A 20,089-nucleotide genomic window follows, 5' to 3' on the forward strand; every position below is an offset into this window, starting at 1 on the left:
CAGAGGCCACAGTTTAAGAATTAGGGGTAGGCCATTTAGAACGGAGTTGAGGAAAAACTTTTTCACCCAGAGAGTGGTGGATATATGGAATGCTCTGCCCCAGAAGGCTGTGGAGGCCAAGTCTCTGGATGCTTTCAAAAAAGAGATGGATAGATCTCTTAAAGATAGTGGAATCAAAGGTTATGGGGATAAGGCAGGAATTGGATACTGATAGTGGATGATCAGCCATGATCACAGTGAATGGCGGTGCTGGCTCGAAGGGCCGAATGGCCTACTCCTGCACCTATTGTCTATTGTCTATTGTCTGTTGTAATATGCCCAGGATTGCACCATCTGTTATTTACCAGAACAGCCAGCCCCCCTCCTTTACGCTTACTGCTCTCAGTGCAATTCCGGTCAGCTCGAACATTCTGGAAGCCCTCTATGGAAACACTTTGATCGGGTATGTCCTCGTGCAGCCATGCCTCTGTAAAGCACATGACACTGCTCTCCCGAAATGTTCTCTGACTCTTAACAAGCGCAGTCAGTTCGTCCATTTTATTCCCCAGCGATCTCACATTTCCCTTAATGAGAGAGAGGAGACACGGCTTATAACTTCTCTTCTCCATAAGCCTCTGTTGTCTCGACCCAGTCCTCTTCCCTCGCCTTTTTGATCCCCCTCTGCATTCTCTGTGTGTTTTCCTCCAGATTTCAGCTGGTATGTCCGCTGCTCTGTTCGCTAAGCCAGCAGGCATGAGCGCAATCAGTCGGTCCCTGGAGTAAACAATGCGGCCATCCTGCTGCCACGCTAACGAGATGTGTCCAAATGTAACTGTTTCCAGCGCTAAAAAAACAAGTAAAACTCTCTCCACCAGCATGTTAGAGAGGGTGCAGCTTCAACGTGTTACCGTGAGAAAAAAAAATACAACAAATAACTAAGTTAAAAAGTTTAAAAGTAAGAAACTACGGAGCAACTGTAACCGGCTGCATGCACGACCGGTGCATGGGCACACACTGAACTAATCAGCTGTCTACAGTCTTCACAGATATTTTCAGACAGTCTCTTAAACTATGCACTGTTTCACAAAATCTATTATTATTTCAGGCCCCCAAAAAATCAAAGATCACTGGACTCACGGACTACAGGCCAGTTACACTGATATCAGTCGTAATAGAGACTTCTGAAAGGCTGGTCATGTCACTTCTCAGATCCACAACTCAAAATGTTCCAGTTTTGCTGCAGTTCCTCTACAGAGCTAACAGATCTGTGGATGTTGTTGTTAACACGTCTGGACTTCATACTACTGCTGCTTGACTGCCATGTTTCAGGATTCCCTTTGTTGATTTTAGATCAGCCTTCAAAATCGCCATCCCTGAGCTTCTACAGGAGAAACTCTCCAAACTTACCATACTAGGTCTAATCTGCAGGTGGATCATAAACTTCCTCTGACAAAAGGCAGTATGTGAGACTAGGCAGATATATCTCCACATCCTGCTCAGTCAGCACTGGTGTGCCACAGTGATATGTTCTCTCCCTGATCCTACTTTCTCTGTTCACCAAGGACTGCATCTCCAGTGATCCATCGGTTCAACTGAAAAAGCTTGCAGACAACACCATTGTCATAGGACTAATCACCAGAGATGACAAATCCAAATACCATCAGAATATAAACAAGTTCAGGTCCTGGAGCAATCACAACGACTTGGAACTAGATGCTCTCAAAGCCATAGAGATGCATATCGACTTCAGGAGAAATGTGTCCCCTCTCCATCCACTCATCATCAACAACTCTATAGTTCGCACAGTTTCAACATTCAGCTTCCTCAGCATCATGATTTTGCAGAAACTCATGTGGGAGAATAATAGCTTCTTCATTAACAAACAGGTTTGGCAGAGGATGTACTTCTTGTGGTAGATGGTAAAATTCAATCCTTCCCAGAACATACTGGTGCAATTTACACTACTATAATAGGGACCATCCGCACATCAGCCATCACTGTCTGGTACGGTGCAGTATCCTCTAACAATATACACAAACTACAGCAAACTGCCAGGACTGCAGAAAAGGTCATCGGGTGCACTCTACCATCACTGCAGGACCAGTATGTGTCCAGGACAAAGAAATGGGCAGGATAAATCATTCTGGACACTACCTGCCCCACACCTACCTTTTCTGAAAGCTTCTTTCTGGAAAGTACTATAGGACTACTGAAACAAAAAAAAAACTTTTCCCCAGGCAGTTAATCTGATCAACCAATCTAGTTACCTCCTTCTCACCATCTCTGTCTATTACAGCACTGTAAATATTTTAAACCATTTTTTCATGTCATTTACATTGTAAATCCATGCTGGTATTTACATATTTATGTACTTTATTCAATAACCATACTTCTAACTTTATAATTCTTTATTCTGTATAATTATTCAATGCAGTTTTCTATTGCATCAAGCACCAACACATCACAGCAATTTCCTAATTCGGGCAAATAAATATGCCAAATAAAGGTGATCCTTTGATGAGGAAGAAGTTCTCTTTGTTCTCATTTCAATTTCAAGTTCAAGTTTATTTTGAAAGGGATGTAATAATTCGTTGAATTATGAAATGACCATAGCTGCTTTTTTAAATTCAAAATAAGATAATGGGAAATAAATCATTGGGATCAGTAATTGCTCAACTATTCCTCCAGACCAGGCAGATCATGGAGCTTCCTATGGATGTGGCATTGACATTTTCTCTAATCTTGGGGAAATTCACAGAGTGGTTTCAGTGCAGCTTTGTCTGAGAGCTGCTGCAGGTGGCTGATTGTAGTGCTGATGTGGTGGGGCCTGACTAAGTGCAGCTGTCAATGATTGGCTGGAAATTTCCCAGCAGCAATTGATTGCTCTTCAGTTTCCATAGAAACACTAGCCGCCTAATTTATTGTGGTTCTCACTACAGCCAGGTGCTTCATGGAGAAGTACGTTGTATTGATGAGAACTGAGATCAGAATATTAGAAGAAAGCTGCAATTTGTCTAGTTACTTTTTTTAATTTATAGAAATGGTAAATGTAGCTTTGTCAGATTTGACAATTGACTGAGAAAATTTAAAAATCACAGTTATGATCTACAGCATCACATCCCATCCCCAATTTCTCTTCCATTAACACAAATTATTCTTCCCTAAAGAAAGGAATTTTTAAACTTGGATGATTAACTCCCAGTGTGGCCTTCTATATATTGGCGAGACCCGACGCAGACAGGGAGATCGTTTTGCTGAACTTCTATGCTCTGTCCACCAGAGAAAGCAGGATCTCACAGTGGCCACACATTTTCATTCCACGTCCCATTCCCATTCTGATATGTCCATCCATGGCCTCCTCTACTGTCAAGATGAAGCAAACTCAGGTTGGAGGAACAACACCTTATATTCCGCTTGGGTAGCCTCCAACCTGATGGCATGAACATTAGCTTCTGTAATTTCTACTGCCCCTCCTCCCCTTCTTACCCCATCATTTATTTATTTACTTATTTATTTCCCTTTCTTTCTCTTTCTTTTTTCTCCCTCTGTCCCTCTCATTAAATCTTCCTCTGATGCTCCCTCCCCCTTTCTTTCTTCCCAGGCCTCCCATCCTATGATCCTCTCCCTTCTCCAGCCTCATATCCCTTTTGCCAATCAGCTTTCCAGCTCTTAGCACCATCCCTCCCCCTCCTGTCTTCTCCTATCATTTCAGATCTCCCCCTCCCCCTCTTACTTTCAAATCTCTTACTATCTCTTTTTTCAGTAGGTCCTATCGAAGGGTCTCGGCCCAAAATGTCGACTGTACTGCTTCCTATAGATGCTGCCTGGCCTGCTGCGTTCCACCAGCATTTTGTGTGTGTTGCTTGAATTTCCAGCATCTGCAGATTTCCTCGTGTTTGTGTTTATACATTTCTCTTCAGTTTCTTGATTTGGAGAATAATAACTGAATAGATGTCTCATTTTCTTGTCCTGATGATTGAAACCGTATCCTGCAAAGTTGAAGTCACTCTTTAAAGCGATGGTCAATGCATTCTGAGTTTGGAAAAAATTGAAAGTACCAAAGAGATACATTTTTAAACATACCACTGGAGCAGTTGATCTTTGGCTAAGAGAACAGCTTAATGTAGTATTGTGTAAAGTAGTGGTCATCAACCTTTTTAAGCCCAAGATCCCCTACCCCTACCTCAGTGAAAGGCAAGATCTACCTATTAAATCGTTTAGAGAAAAAAACTGCTCAGATTGTACTTCCAATTTGAGGCCTTTTATTTGAGCAAATTGTATTTGAATTACACAAAATACTTTTGTCAAACTTTTAGATTAATACAAACAAGAAAACACTGTAACTAGCATATCAAACAGGCCATAGCAGTCTTTCTTTAAGAATATTACAATACTTCACACCTTTAATTCTAAGTTTCATTATTTAATTTTATTTCAACACGAAAAATAAGTGATTAAAAATTGACTGTTGCACTCAGTGTGATGACTGGGGCTGAATACCTCCTGCTAGTTCTCTGAAATTTGGCTCATAACTACAGACAGCCAGTCTGAGACAGTCTGTGAGGTGTAGGGTTGCCAACTGTCCTGTATTTCCCCCGTTAAGGTAGAGTGTCCTATGAAACCTTTTGTGCTGAAATGCTTCATGCCGAAGAAGCAATTACCATTAATTTATATGGAAAAAAAAATTTGAGCATTCCCAGACCCAGAAAAATAGCCTACCAAATCATACCAAATAACACATAAAACCTAAAATAACAATAACATATAGTAAAAGCAGGAATGATATGATAAATACACAGACTATATAAAGTAGAAATAATGAAAATTAAGCCAAAACCGATTCGTGGGGTTAAAATATCGACATGTACATACATGCGCACACAGGTGCCCGTGCAAAGCTTCATGATCATGGTAGTCTTTCAATGGGTAAATGCAAATGTCCCGGGATTTGATGGCTACTTTTGTCCCTTATTTGGGAGTGAGAAAGTTGGCAACCCTAGTGAGGTGTCTGTCAGTAAGTCAGCTCCTGTACTTAGATTTAATAATTTTCATCTGTGAAAATGCAAATTCACATAGATCAGTTGACCCGAAATAGGCACTGACTTTTAGTGCTATGAAACCAACGCGCACACCACGCATTGCTCAGCCCCATCAGTAGTAATTGCCACCAGTTTATGAATGGGGATGTCATTTTCACGGACATATTTTTTTAAACTCATTGTAAGTATCCTCACCTCTCGTTCTTTCCTTTAATTGTAAAAGAGTGAGGAAGTCCTCCTTTGTTGTAAAATCCTAGAAAGCCATTCTGACAAATACAACAAGCTGAACTGTTTGCATTACATCCAGGGATTCATCAAACTGTAGTGAGAAATATCCATGTCCTCTGACAGTGACTCTACCCTCCTTGTCACTGTTGCAGGGCCAAGCGGTATATTATATATTGCGGTTGTGATGCCGTTTTTGTTTTTAAAGTCATTAAAACAGTCTCTGCAGTAATGACCTTTGCTTCCTTGAATAAATCGCCATCTGTAAAAGGCTTCTTGTGTTTAGCCAAAAGGTGACTTACAAGAAATGATGCTTCAATAGCAGACCTATTTTGAGCAGCATGTTTTGTGGAAAATGATTGCTGGGCCTTCAACCCCGATTTCAGTCCCTCAACTTTCCAGGCACAAATTGCGCTATTTGGGGGGTAGGTGTCTTTAAATTCCTGGTGGTTGGTGTTGAGGTGCCACTCCAGATTCCCTCTTTTAGTCAGTGCTTGTGTTTGGTGGCACAACATAATACACACTTGTCTTTCACCAAGGTAAATAGAAATTCCTCTTCCCATTCTGGATGGAATCTATACGTTTTCGCCTTCTTTCGTGGAGCCTCCGCCATGCTATCAGGATATCACGAGCGATTGCCGATTGCGTCACATCTGATCTGGGCCGACATTTACGTGCTGGGTGGCACCTAATTAATTAGCTGGTTTATTTCGGCTTTTTTTTCTTAAAAACGTGCTGGGTGCATCCTGACTACTGCTGCACCCCTGCATGCTTCGCGGCCCGGAGGTTGGGGACCACTGCCGTATATGGATGTTTGTGACAGTCTGTACTCTTATCTAATCTGATTGGTCACTTTGATGCAGCACAGGCTACGCTGAATATGCGGTGCATGGTGGGGGAACTACACACATGCGCACTGGGCAGAAAGAACGGAATTAAACCCCTGCAACCCGGAAACAATCTCTCTTTACAAACAGCTTTTTAGCGAAAATATTGCTATATTACCATTATCCTAATTAGTATTACTTTTATAATGCTCACATTACAACAGTATTTGTGTATTTATTTTTGATTTTTCTTCGGGATCTACTGGGAAAGTCTCAAAGATCAACCAGTCGATCGCGATTGACGGGTTGGCGACCCCTAGTGTAAAGTGAGTTATCCTTTTATACATAAACAACAGGAATTCTGCAGATGCTGGAAATTCAAGCAACACACATCAAAGTTGCTGGTGAATGCAGCAGGCCAAGCAGCATCTATAGGAAGAGGCGCAGTCGACGTTTCAGGCCGAGACCCTTCGTCCTGACGAAGGGTCTCGGCCTGAAACGTCGACTGCGCCTCTTCCTATAGATGCTGCTTGGCCTGCTGCATTCACCAGCAACTTTGATGTGTGTTGCTATCCTTTTATACACCTTTTCATCTGCATATGTTGATATGATTCATTTTAAGAGCGATATTGAAAGTAGAAAAATCACTGTAGGCTTGCAGAAAGTAAGAAGAGGTGGAGTAGGGCCGATGGGATTGTTCAGTCCGTTGGTTTGAATGGTCCTGCTGGGATGAATGTCCACCTATTTTGCAATGCAGAAATAATATCCCTTTCTAAAGGTTTCCCACCCTCTGAATGTCTCCCAGAAGCAGTATCTGCAACCACATTAATTTTGCTCTTCCTCTTCAAGCATACAGTTTTACTAGTACATTCAGTGGCCTATGTATTCAGAGCATTTGTACACCTGCTCATTAGTTCAAATATCTAATCTGCCAATCATGTGGCGGCAATCCAAAAAAAAAAACATGCAGACATGATCAAGAGAATCAGTTGTTGTTCAGACATCAGAATGGGGAAGAAATGTGATCAAAGTGACAAATGATTTTTGGTGCCAGATAGGGTGGTTTGCATATCTCAGACACTACTAACCTGTTGGGATTTTGACGCATAGCAGCCTCTGGAGCCATGGACCCCTACGACTAACTGAGGAGTCTGTGGACTCCAGGTTAAAACCCCTGCCCCAGAGCTTACAAAGAATGGTGTGCAAAAACAAAAAGAAACATCCAGTGAGTGGAATATGCCTTGTTAAGGATAGAGGTCAGAGGTGAATGGCCAGACTGGTTCAAGCTGACAGGAAGGTGACAGTAACTCAAATAACCACGCACTACAACAGTGGAACACAGAACATGTCAGACCTTGTAGTGAATGGGCCACTGCAGCAGAAGACAACACTGGATTTTACTCAGGTCCTAAGAAAGTGGTATTAAGTGTATATTGTTTTGTAGATTCAGCACAAACCTCATGTCAGTGTAATCAAAATTTAATCAAAGAAGTGTCTTGGATTCTGATGGTAATAGCAGTGTGGAAGCAGAGCGTGATTAGTGGTATTAGATATAGGAAGATAAACCTATCAATTAAAGTCTTTGTTCTTAAAGTTAATTCTGGAGAAAGTTATTGAATACATGGCCTTCTGGCAATCGTTTAATCATGTCAAAAGTTATTAGGCGTTGTCAGCACCATGAAATGCAATTGACATTCTCTATAAGCAGGGCTTTCTAATGATGTGTAAAGGATAAAAATCCTTATCTGCTCTGTACAGTAAGTTTTCTTATCATATATAAGATAAATGTAACAGCTCTCCTTTTTAGGAACAGCAGATTAAATTGAATGCCTTCATTTGAAGGTCCTTTTTGAACTACATAGAGATATTCATTTTGTTGTGAACAGATTTAATGGAGAAAACCCAGGATCATTGGGAACTCGAGATAAAAAGAGACCAAAAAAAACCTTGCATCTATGCAGTATGTCCATCAATATTTTTTAAAATAAATTCTTCCAGTAACATGGTGTGATTCTGAACAAATATCTCCTTTTTTTTATAAATTGTTAACAAAATCAGAATATACTGGATGAACCACATAAGAACATAAGAAATAGGAGCAGGAGTAGGCCATCTGGCCCATCAAGTCTGCTCCATCATTCAATAAGATCATGGCTGATCTGACTATGGATTCCTCTCCACCTACCTGCCTTTTCCCTATAACCTGTAATTCCCCCTACTATGCAAACATCTATCCAACCTTGCCTTAAATATATTTACTGAAGTAGCCTCCACTGTTTCATTGGGCAGAGAATTCCACAGGTTCATCACTCTATGGGAAAAGCAGTTCCTCCTAATCTCTGTCCTATACTTATGCCCCCGAATCTTGAGGCTATGTCCCCTAGTTCTAGTCTCACCCACCAGTGGAAATAACTTTCCTGCCTCTCTCTTATCTATTCCTTTCATAATTTTATATGTTTCTATAAGGTCTCCTCTTATCCTTCTGAATTCCAGCAAATACAGTCCCAGGTAACTCAATCTCTCCTCATAGTCTAACCCCCTCATCTCTGGAATCAACCTGGTGAACCTCCTCTGCATCACTCCAAAGTTCCTCAAGTAACTGCACGCAGTACTCCAGATGTGGCTGCACCAGTAGCTATACAGTTGCAGCATAACCTCCCTGCTCTTAAATTCAATCCCTCTAGCAACCAAAGGCCAACATTCCATTGCCTTCTTGATAGCCTGCTACACCTGCAAACCAACCTTTTGTGATTCATGCACAAGCACTCTCAAGTCCTTCTGCACAGCAGCATGCTGCAGTCTTTTATCATTTAAATACTATTTAAATAATAATCTGATCTTCCATTTCTCCTTCCAAAGTTGATGGCCTCACATTTACCAACACTGTACTCCATCTGCCAGACCCTTGCCCACTCACTTAACCTATCTATATCTCTCTATAGACTCACTGTATCCTTCTGTACTATTTTCTTTTCCACTCTATTTAGTGTCATCAGCAAAGTTAGATACACTACACTCAGTCCCCTTTTCCAGATTGTTATTCTATGTCATGAACAGTTGAGACCCTTGTGGCACACCACTCACCACTGATTGCCAACCAGAGAAACACCCATGTATCCCAATTCTCCGCTTTCTATTGGTTAACCAATTCTCTATCCTTGCTAACACATCAGCCCCAACTCTATGCATTCTTATCTTATGGATAAGTCTTGTATTTGGCATCATATCGAATGCCTTCTGGAAATCCAATTAAATAACATCCATCTGTTCCCCTCCATGTACTGTGCTTGTTATATCCTCAAAGAACTCCAGTAAGGTTGTCAAACAGGACCTGCCTTTGCTGAACCCATGCTGCATCTGCCTGATGGATCTATTTCCTTTCAGATGCCTCACCATTTCTTCTTTAATGATAGCTTCAAGTATTTTCCCAGCTACAGATGTTAAACTAACTGGCCTATAGTTACCTGCCTTTTGCCTACATCCTTTTTTGAATAGTGGCGTGACTTCACGGGTAATACAACATATTAGGGAACAGGAGCAGAGTCAAAATTTCAGAACAAGAAAAGTGGGAAAACATAAATTCAAGAGATACTGCAGATGCTGGAAACACATGCAAAATGCTGAAGGAACTCAGCAAGTCAAGCAGCATCTATGAAAAGGAATAATCAGTCGACATTTTGGGTTAAGATGAACTGATGAAGAATCTCAGCCCCAAACGTTGACTTTTAATTCTTTTCCAGAGACGCTGTCTGACCAGCCGAGTTCCTCAAGCATTATGTGTATGGAAAGTGGGAAAACAAGTGTGCTTTAAGTTTCAGAGATGGAGAAAGTGATGAAATTTCTGCTGCAGGCAAAGCTGTCAAAGTAACCAATACTTACAGTACCAGTATTAAAATACAAAATAGAAAAGCAAAAAATTGAAACTGGAACATTCAGCAACATGTTGAAAAAAAATAACAGGTTACTTGAAATAGTGGAATTCTGTTTTCTGAGTACAGACGGAATTTGAGCCTTGTTTCTTGAGCTGATGTTGATCATTGTTTTAACAATGTAGAAGGTCAGACACAGAGAGGTCAGAGTGAGTAGTGAATGGAAACTAAAGTGACGGGCAGGTGGAAGTTCAAATAGGGCCTTGTGGATTTTGGAATGGAGTGTCAGTGAAGAGAGCTACAGTCTCCTGGTTGATGTTGGGTATTAATTGAGTATGATGGAAAATATAGAGGGGGTGACTTTGAATTGCTCTTGCACACTGAGAGTGGACTTGATTAACATTCTTCATTACTTCAACAATTCCATGAAGTGTCTGTGTGGAAGGAGGATAGTCTATTTGATTTAATTGTATTGCTTTTATCTGGTGTTGTCACAGAATATTGGTTAAGCCATTTCAGCTAGGGTGGCAACCACACATTGAGGCTATGTGAGTTCTTCCATAAATCATTCTAATTCATTAAACATCAGTAAGATTGATTTACTGTTCCATCAATTTAACTAATTTATTGATTTGTGTATGTTAGGTATTTAGTGTCTATGTTCCCATTAACTCTTATTTCTTTGAGATTCTCTTCTTTTTGCCTGTGCCTGCCACTATCCTTTTGAACCATTTTATGAGTAACACTCACCTTTTGATTCCCTCCACTTTCTTTTCAGAATCAGGCTTACGATCACCAAAAAATGTCATGAAATTTGTTCAATGCAAGGCATAGAAATTACTATCAGATGCAAAATAAATGAAGGTGCAAAAGATTATTGCCCACAGGTCCCAGGGATTCAGAGACTAAATTAGGTGCTGCACTTTCTGGTTTTGTAAATTAAGTTTGCTTTCAGTCCTTGATTAAGTCCACTTCCCTCCTTTGCCCTTTTGTCCTAATTCTCTTGAATGCATGTGTACCACCAGAATTAGGTTGCCAAAGAACATCAGTGATGCTTTCATCTTGTTCAGTAATCAATAGAGACTGGTACCCCTGTAACACTAAAGTATTGTGCAGATGTCCATCCAAACGTACTTGAACACCAATAAAAGCCGTACTTTGATTGCAGTAATTAACCTAGTGGTTAGAAATACACCTCTATCAAAGACCTTCTAAGCTCTTCTCTGAACACTGTGGAAACAGTGTCAGAATTACAAATAATAGTTATGAGTTACAGAACAGAGCATACTTTATCATTCCATGAGCAAGTTCTAAGTATATGATTTATATTGTGAGAAATTTTGGCCAGTTCATTGTTAATAGCATAATTAGAGATACTACCACTACACTCAATTGTGCAGTTAGTCATTTTTAGTTTTGCTATGAAATGAAATGTTCAGACTCCAGCTAACCATGGCACAGTACTTAAGACAAGTCTCAACCATTAATTATTATATGTATAAATTAATATATTCATATAGATTGATCTCACTGAGCTGTTGATTTTTCCCTTCTTGATTTTTCTAGAACATTAATCTTAACTGTCCAGTTCATATGGATGTTACTGTTGCAAGAAAAGCAGAATTTTGACTTCTGTGTCTCCTGGTAAAGACTAATAAATTCCAATTTTCCCTTCTCTACCTGCAACACTAATGGACATTATAATAGAATTGCACATAGATATTGCTACCAGCCAAGGAAGCCAACAAGCATCACAAAGGCTGGTAACAGACCAAATTCAATCATATTTATATGTTTCAGTGCTGATCCCTGGGTGAGATGATGCTGAGGTAGCAGCATTGGGCTCTAAAATACAGTATCCTGGAGGAGATGGGATTCAAGTTTAATCCTCCACTTCACTGGGTTTTCAATCTTAGTTGTGGTACAAAGGGGAGGTTGTTAACTAAAGGCCAAGTACTTCTTTGTAGGTGTTTGAGCAAAGACATTTGAAATGGAATCTCCAGCAGGCTACTCCCACTTCAATATCCAAGTGCTGTCAATGTTAGTGTAATGCCTGGTCTCACAAGGTTGTCAGAAAAAGAGAATTGATCAATTTTGCTACTTGAAGAAATAGTGCATAAACATTAATACGTATTTACTTTCTTCCTTCTGCATTCAAGGTTTACTTCTTGGCTTGATAGAATCCTTTGTCATTAATTTTGAAGATTAATAAATTGTAATAAAAATTCAGATTCACGTCAATGTCAAACGGAGAGTATAATTCTATATTCTGCAGTTATTGCTTACAGAGTGGGATTGCTTGTTGGCAAGGAAATAAATCCTGAGGATGTTATGCCTTTAATTCTATACATGCAATTCTGAGAATGCAATGCATAAATTGTTCAAGTGTAATGTAACCGATTGTATAATTATTATGTTCAACCATATCAAAACAGATATCCGAGCAGCCTACACCAAAAATTGATCTGTATCCAATTTGCTGCTTGAGTACAGATAATTTTCCATAAAACATTGAAATCATTATTAATGCATCAACTGACACTTTAGAACGGATCCTCTGAAACATCCTTAAGCCAGAGTGATTTGTAACTGCTGTATTTTATGCAAAATATATAGCACTCAGCATAATGAGCATTTACCATGTACAGGAGGTTCAAAGTAATGCTGTCCTTTTTTGATCAAATCTGGACTGAATAAACTGTAAAATTGAAGTTGGACTAGACTAGTTGGACAACTTGCTGTTTTTCTTATGAAATTTAATTAAACTACAGTAAATGATGTCTGTCCATTTTACAGTTCGAAACTTATTAGAAAAACCATGCAAAAGAACAGACTGAAACCAGCAGCATTTCATTACAGGCTTTAAAAATAGATAATGTAACTTAAATTGATATTAAAACTCTACGTTTCTAGCACAGCAGATCCATTACTTATGCAATTTTATATTGCTGAAATACATCCCTTTATCACTTAATGTGTTTCTATTATTCAAAACTCAGGGGTACAAATTTTTATTACTTAGGCTCCCAGTCATGAAACCCTTTCTTGAAAACAATTTGCTTTAATAGTCTGAACGGTCAAACAATGAGCAATAGTATAAATAGTTCATGAAGTGAATTTTTCAGCCATTCTATTTTGTGGTAACAAATCAGGTTATATTTTATTAGTTCAGTATATACTGTAATAACACCGGTATATTAAAAAAATTGAAAAGGGCATGCACACAAGTATTGCTGTTTGAAAATATTTGCGCTATTTACTAATTGGAAAGTATGAAAGCATAGATTATGTTAACATTTGTTACGTACAATTATTTGTAAAATCTTTCAATATGAGTGTTGCATGTAATATTAGATCAGTTATGAATGTTATTCTTATGTGCATTGCAATTGGCTGTCATGTTTGAATAATCAACTGGTCAGAAAGTGTCAAGGGACGAAGAACTCCACTGCATAGATGGTCAGGTGTTCCTGCTATGGATTCTGAACTTTTCAGCTGATGTCCCTTTAAATGTGTTTTCAGAAGGTGCTTTATACTTTCAAGGCAATCAGAAGGACATGGTTTGAACTGTTTCTACAACCTATGCACTCACTTTCAAGGACTTTCTATCTCATGTTCTTGGTATTTATTGCTTATTTATTATTATTATGGGTATTATTATCATTTCTAATTTTTCTCTTTGTTTTCGTATTTGTAAAGTTTTTTTTTGCACATTGGTTGTTGTCCATCCTGCTGGGTGTGATCTTTCATTGATTCTGTTGTATTTCATTTATATTCATTTGTTATTCACTGTTGTATATTCAATTATTCACTGTGTTGCCTGCAAAATAAAAAAGAATCCTAGTGTTGTACATGGTGACATATATGTACGTTGATAACAAATTTACTTAGAACTTTCAAATTTGGTGCAAACATAGGTTTAGTTACACACACACACACACACACACACACACACACACACACTCACACTCATGAATCCTAGACTTGATTCTCTGTTCAAGCCACAATCATTATTCATTATATTTGGGCTTATCACAGACATCTTCATTGAGCTTTTGTAGACGTCAAAGTTGGCCTTCACCAATTATGGTCCTCACTGGCTGTTGTCGTGATCCCTCATTGCTGATCTCCGAGCATTCACCCCATCTTGTACATATCTTTATTTTGTACAACTGCATAAAGTCATCCTTCAATCTCATACATTCTAAGGACTAAAATCCTAGACTGCCCAACTCAATCCTTTGCGTCTTGGTAACATCCTCATAAATCTCGTCTGCAATTTTGAGTTTAATGATGTATTTCCAATAACAGGGTGACCAAAACTGTACAGTATGTTCCAAGTACAATCTCACCAACATCTTGTACAAATGCCATAACACCCCAAATCAATACCCTGATCAATGATGGCCAGCATCCTAAATGCCCTCTTCACTCACTCTCTACCTTTGACACTGTCTTCAGTGAACAACGTACAATACTTGTACTCTGTTCCACAACACTCTTTAGAGCCCAAACATTCAGGTTTGAAAGCCATTTGCCTTTGTTACGACATGCACCCATCCAAGCCAGCTTCCGAGGTTCAGACACTCTAACTCCCTGGAGTATGGATAGCTGGCACAGTTCGTTTAAGGATTCAGGACAGTCCCACTAATTGCCAATCATCTTTTGGGCACCAAGGATTGAGCACTTAAGGTGCACCTGAACTGAGGTTTGGTGCTTAAGCATATGCCTACTCGTGATTTTGTCTAGTGTTTGCTTGGCGCTACAATTCTCAATCCAGTTTAAAGCCATGTTGCAATCCTAGCCTCAGATATTCCCACATTTTGGTCCAAGCCATTCATGTCAAGGACTCTTGTCATGGTATGATTGAGCCAACATGGACCCAGCAGGGTACTGGAGCCTTTTGTCAGCTGTGGCCAGCCACAGTGAGAAAACTTCAGGATGGAGCCTGGAGATATCTGGCCTCCAGTCGCCTTGTGCCAACTTCAGCTGGGAGGAAGCCAGAGTCACTCGGCTAAGGCTGTCAGTCACTCTGCAGAGCCAGTCCATCTTCCGACCATGGAAAGATTTGACGGTGACCCTGGTTTTGCCGCGGTTATCTCATCCAATGCTCAGTAGTATTTGAAATCCAGCCATCCCGGTTCCCTTCGGAGCATGGAAAGGTGGCCTTTATTATCTCACTTCTGACTGGAAAAGCCCTGGCCTGGGCCACCACACATTGGGAATGGAGGTTAGAGATTTGCTCAGATTCACAGGAATTCATGGCCACCATGAGGAAGGAGTTCCATCACTCTGCTGGATCCAGCCAAGTCTCAGATGGTCTGATGAAGATTCATCAGGGTGGAAAGTCAGCAGCCAACTACACGATCAAATTTCAGACCTGGGCCCAAGAGAGTGGCTGGAGCAGGGAGGTCTTGACCACGCTATACCGTCACAGACTCTGAGATGGACTGAAGGAGCTTTTGCTTTTGGAGGACCCAGCCAAGGACTTAGAGGTTCTGATCGACCAATCCATTGGACTTGATAACTGTCTGGCAGAGCATAAGTGGGGCTACGTCAAGAGGTGGAAGAGAGCTAGCCCGAGCCCAGCCTCAACTCATCGTTCTTCCACCGCACCCCCCTCCCCACCCCATTCTTGACCAGCCCAACTCCTGCTCAGGATCTTGTCAAGCCCATGGAAGCCAAAGAGAGGCTCTGGCGTTGGAGTCAGAGTTGCTGCCATTACTGCGGGGAAGCAGGTCACATGCGGGTCAAATACTAAAAGGTGCAGCTGTTGGGAGAACTCTTCAGACCATCTGGTGTCAGGAGAATCTGCTGGTAGCAGCCATAACCTCATAGATTCTGGTGTCACGCTGAGGGTAGAGATCTCCTGGGGTATGAACCCATGTGAGGTGAATGCTTTTTTGGACTCTGGGGCAGCTGAAAATCTCCTGGACTTGGGGACTGCCTGTCAGCTCAACATACAGCCACAGGTGTTGAGTCAGCCAATGCCCACAACTGTCTTGGACATTGATCATGCAGAGGAAATCAGTTTCTACATCACTGAGTCTCCGCACATACCCCTGATCCTCAGGCACCCTTGGCTGTCCCAGCATAAACCTTCTGTGAACTGGAAGGAAGGGACCATTGCATAGATTGTCATCTGTGGCAGAGACGGCCAAAATTGTCTTGCACCAGGTCTTCAGGATCCATGGTGTTCTGGTGGACATTGTGTTGGATCGTGGTCCATAATTCACATCACGTATCTGGAGGGTGATTTACAAATTGATTGGGGCAACAGCAATTCTTTCCTCTGGATTTCACGAATGGCTGGATGAAGCAGGTGAACCAAGATCTGGAACAAACTCTAAGAGGCTGGGCCTCTAAAAGACCAGACGAATGGAGCAGCCACTTGATGTGGGCAAAATCGCCCACAACACTTTCCACCATTCAGTACATGTGATATCTCTTTTGAAATGCCAGTTTGGGTATTCTCTGCCACTCTTTCAAGAACAAGAGGCCAAGGTTGGGGTCCCTATATCTGAAGATCTCATCCAACACTGCAAGCAAAAATCGTTTTGGGCAAGAGAGGTTTTGCTGGACTCTGCCTGGAAAATGGAGACAAAGGCAAATGGAAAGAGAAGACAGGGGCCTGCTTTACAGCCTGGCCTGGCTGTCCACTCATGATTTTCCTCTCCAAATGGAGGCCAGGAAGTTGGCACCAATGTTATGATGAGTTTGTATAAGGCATTGGTGAGGCCGAATCTGGAGTATTGTGTTCAGTTTTGGTCACCAAATTACAGGAAGGATATAAATAAGGTTGAAAGAGTGCAGAGAAGGTTTACAAGGATGTTGCCGGGACTTGAGAAACTCAGTTACAGAGAAAGGTTGAATAGGTTAGGACTTTATTCCCTGGAGCGTAGAAGAATGAGGGGAGATTTGATCGAGGTATATAAAATTATGCTGGGTATAGATACAGTGAATGCAAGCAGGCTTTTTCCACTGAGGCAAGGGGAGAAAAAAACCAGAGGACATGGGTTAAGGGTGAGGGGGGAAAAGTTTAAAGGGAACATTAAGGCAGGGCTTCTTCACACAGAGAGTGGTGGGAGTATGGAATGAGCTGCCAGATGAGGTGGTAAATACGGGTTCTTTATTAACATTTAAGAAAAAATTGGACAGATACATGGATGGGAGGTGTATGGAGGGATATGGTCCGTGTGCAGGTCAGTGGGACTAGGCAGAAAATGGTTCGGCACAGCCAAGAAGGGCCAAAAGGCCTGTTTCAGTGCTGTAGTTTCTATCGTTTCTATGGTTTTCTAAGTTCATTGGACCTTTCAGGGTTCTCAGGAAAGTAAACCCGGAGGCCTGCATCTTACGGCTCCCCAAGGTCCTCAAGATCAATCCCACTTTCCACGTTTCCAAGTTAAAACCTGTGAACACCAGACTGTTAGCTCCACCACCACCAGCCCCGCTGCCAACCAGATTTGTTGCTGGGGAACAGGTTTTCACTGTGAGGGGATTTTTGGACTTGCGTACTATTCAATGTGTTTGGCAATACTTTGTGGACTAGGAAGGATCCGGATCAGAGAAGCGGTGCTGGGTGCCTGAAAGAGATATTTTGGATCCAGCTCTCATCCATGACTATTTTAACCACCTTCTCTCTGAACAGCCAGAGTTATCAGGAGTCAGCCATAGGGGAGGAGGTCCTGTTATGACATGCACCCATTCAAGCCAGCTTCCAAGGTTCAGACACTCTAACTCCCCAGAGTATGGATAGCTGATGCAGCCCCTTTAAAGATTCAGGACAGTCCTACTAATTGCCAATCATGTTTTGGGTGCCAAGGTTTGAGCACTTCAGGAGCACCTGAACTGAGGTTCAGTGTTCAATCATAAGCCTACTTATGATTTTGTCTAGTGTTTATTTGGTGCTCTGATTCTCAATCCAGTTTCAAATGGTGTCTCAATCCTTGCCTCGGATATTCCAGCATTTGGTTCCAAGCCATCCTCGTCAAGAACTCTCGTCACAGCTTTGGCCTGCTTACCTCATAAGTTCTGATAATATTCTTCACCATCTATGATACCATCTATTTTCCTATCAGAATTGGGTTTAATATCACTGGCATATGTTGTGAAAATATCATCCACAAACTGAAGAAGCACATCCAAATCCTTTATAGTATATTAGTTGCAAATTACTAATGTCCCAGTACTGAGCCCTGGGTAGTCACTGGCCTCTAATCTGAGAAACCTTATTCTCTGCTTCTTACCAACAAGCCAATTACAAATCCAATTAACTATTGCTCCCTGGATCTCATGCAAACAAAACTTCTGAACTGGCCTGCCATGCAGGACCTTGTCAAATGCCTTCCTGAAATCCATATTAGATTAGATTATATTAGATTAGATTCAACTTTATTGTCATTGTGCTGAGTACAGATACAAAGCCAATGAAATGCAATTAGCATCTGACCAGAAATGCAAAAGAATAGTATTATTTACAAAATAACTGCGAATAAAAAGTAAGTGCTACAGCACACAAATATAAAAGTACTGAGACAGTCCAATATGGGTGCAATGCTGCCTAGCGCTGTGATGTGAGGTTCAGCAGGGTCACAGCCTCAGGGAAGAAGCTCTTCCTGAGCCTGCTGGTGCAGGAGCGGAGGCTCCTGTAGCACCTACCGGATGGGAGGAGAGTAAAAAGTCCGTGGTTAGGGTGAGATGCATCCTTGATAATGCTTTATGCCCTGCCCAGGCAGCATTTATGGTAGATGTTCTCAATGGTGGGCAATTGGGGGCCAATAATCCACTGGGCAGTTTTCACCACCTACTGGAGTGCCTTGCAGTCCGATATGGGACAATTGCCATACCACACTGATGCTCTCAGTGGTGCAGTGGTAAAAGTTCGTCAGTATCCTGGGACAGAGTTGAGCTTTCTCGATGCTCTGCAGGAAATAAAGGCGTTGTTGTGCCTTTTTGGTCAGGATGGAGGAGAATGGAGGATAGACAACTTCCATTGCTCTACCCTTATCCATCTTCTTGTTCACTTCAAACAACTTTTGAGATTTGTAAGACAGCATTTCCCACTTTCAAAGCCTTGCTCACTATCCCTAATTAGATTCTGCCTGTCGAAATTTGACTCTCTGAACAGAATCTTGCTCCTCTTTTTTCCTTCACTTCTTTACGCTGACTATTTCCCCTCTATTGTTTGGTCTAAATGAAGAGTCTCAACCCAAAATGTCTACCGTCCATCTCCCTCCACAGATGTTACCTGACCTTCAGAGTACTCAAAGAGTTTGATTCCTGGTCAAGATTCCAGCAGCTATGATCTCTTGTGTCCTCAGTTCAGCCTGAATGTTTGGCCCAGCTGGTTTTACGGATTTGGATCTTCCCCAAGTCTATCTGCTTGTTCAATCTTCCCTTGACTCCCAGCTCCATAGACCATAAGATTATTGGAGCAGAATTAGGCCATTTGGCCCATCGAGTCTGCTCTGCCATTTCATCATGGCTCATCCATTTTCCTTCTCAGCCCCAACCTCCCATCTTCTTCTTGTATCCCTTCATGCCCTGACTATAATCAAGAATCTATCCACCTCAACCTTAAACATACTGAATGATTTGGCCTCCACATCACTTTAATATTGTCATCAACTCAGCTTCTACTACTATTTCTGGCAATACATTCCAGGTACTCATTACACCGGATGACAAATCTCCTCAGAACCTCTCTAAGCTTCTAACCCATTACCCTAAATCTATGGTCACTAATGTTATCTACCTCCGATAATAGGAAAAGATTTCTATGGGAAACAAAATCTCTCATAATTTTATATACTTCAATCATGAAGCCTCCTAACCTCCTCTGTTCCAGTATCAAAAGACCTAGCCTCTTCAATCTTTCCCGATAACTAAAACACTTCATTCCAGATAACTTTGTGGTGAATCTTCTCTGCACCCTCTCATGTGTTATCTATTCTTTCTTTCCTTGTTTCCTTGTGCTGGGAAACTGCACATTCGCACAGGTTTAAATAGGGAGAGAAACAGTTCACTGTTACTGGATAGGAGAAAGAAATCAAAGTTCTGGCATTGTTCATGGCAATGATTATTATAAAGTCTGTAGATCTTAATCTTACATATCTGTTTCATCAAAAGTAAATGCCTTCTGTGTTTATTG

The sequence above is a fragment of the Mobula hypostoma genome, chromosome 1, assembly GCF_963921235.1.
Source record: "Mobula hypostoma chromosome 1, sMobHyp1.1, whole genome shotgun sequence".
Taxonomy (NCBI): domain Eukaryota; kingdom Metazoa; phylum Chordata; class Chondrichthyes; order Myliobatiformes; family Myliobatidae; genus Mobula; species Mobula hypostoma.